The sequence below is a fragment of the Cyprinodon variegatus genome, unplaced genomic scaffold, assembly GCF_000732505.1.
Source record: "Cyprinodon variegatus isolate N-32 unplaced genomic scaffold, C_variegatus-1.0 Scaffold1413, whole genome shotgun sequence".
Classification (NCBI taxonomy): domain Eukaryota; kingdom Metazoa; phylum Chordata; class Actinopteri; order Cyprinodontiformes; family Cyprinodontidae; genus Cyprinodon; species Cyprinodon variegatus.
This window is the reverse complement of record NW_015151866.1, coordinates 155,744-157,181: the sequence shown is the minus strand read 5'-3', so window position 1 is coordinate 157,181 and position 1,438 is coordinate 155,744.

Sequence of the window (1,438 nt, the reverse complement as noted above, 5' to 3'; positions counted from 1 at the left end):
CTTTATTTGATCTGAAGTGAAATTAAATATCTTATAACTTCCATTTCTCTTTTCCACGTAAAGAAATCAGTACCATTGTTTTACAGAAATGGTTTAACGATTAAATGACTGCAGGAAAACATGACGTATCTGTGTAAAAAACTCTCACTGATGGCAGCGGTTTATTTAAAGGTGATCCAGGTCACCTTTAGGACACGGTGGGACCAAGTCTCATTAAAACAGGACACGTTTTAAAACAACCAGTTTATTCATCGCTTCACAGACATTAAATAAAAACAACTTAATAAATACATAAAAAACTAAAGCAGGCATCTTTATGTCAGGAAGAAAAGGAATTCATAACCTGACAGAGAAGAAGGTGGATTATTAATTCATTTAATCTGATAAACAGGTGGGGGTGGGGGGTTAGGACGGCAGAGGAAGCAAAATATACACAGAAAAATAGAATCTGCAGAAAAATAGAGACATTTAGATCTTTGTCAAAAAACATGAAAATGTACAATCCATCTGAAAGCTCAAAGATATGAAACAGTCTGTAAGGAAGGGGCGGAACAGGGGGCGGGGCGTCACTGTAGACCTGCTGAGCAGCAGAACAGAACTATCCGGGTCTAAGAGGGCGCCAGGAAGCGGGTTTAACATCAGAACACTGGAGAACCCAGAGTGACGTCCCACAAAGCTGCTCATCACCTGAACGTCCATCAGGACAGCGAGCTCGCCGCCGGCTCTATCTTCACGCAATCAGCCTGATTTTCATCGGCTGGATGCAGATCAGGATCGGCCCCAGCAGATGGAGGGCCCGACCCTATCCACGGAGCGTCACCGTCTTCAGAAAAGTGGATCCGATAAACGTTGGTCTGAGCAGGAATCAGCTTCTGGCCTCGGCTTCCAATAGGAACAAACTTCGTTACCGTGGCGGCGACCCCAGCTCAAAGGCAAAGCAGCCGATGAAGGGCTGTGGTCACATCCAGCCGTCAGGCGCTGTGATCTGAGGAGGAGCGAGGCGGCAGGATAAAGAGCTGCTGCTTCGGGCTCCAGATGTTTAACAACTTTAGAAACGGAAAAAACGGAAATAAGGCCTCAAGAGATAAAGCAGGAGTTTTGCATCCGAACGTCACATTTTGGTTTAACAGTGCAGCAGCCTGTCACACACACACACACACACACCCCCACACACGCACGCACGCAGCCAGCCCCTGAGGGAGTGAGTGTCCCCCTCCTGCAGAGCCGCCACCCTCTCCCTCCCACACCCTGCATAGCAGACTGCTGCTGATCCCGTCGCAGCGTTTCCTTCTTCAAACCAACTTATGAGAAAACAGTGGAGCAGAAAGTTAAAGATCACAAAGTCTTCCAGGGTTCAGAAACGCCCGGCATGTTAAGACCACAACGAAATGACATCATAGCCCAGAGCTGGATTTGGTCTTTGGGTTCCACAGCCGTC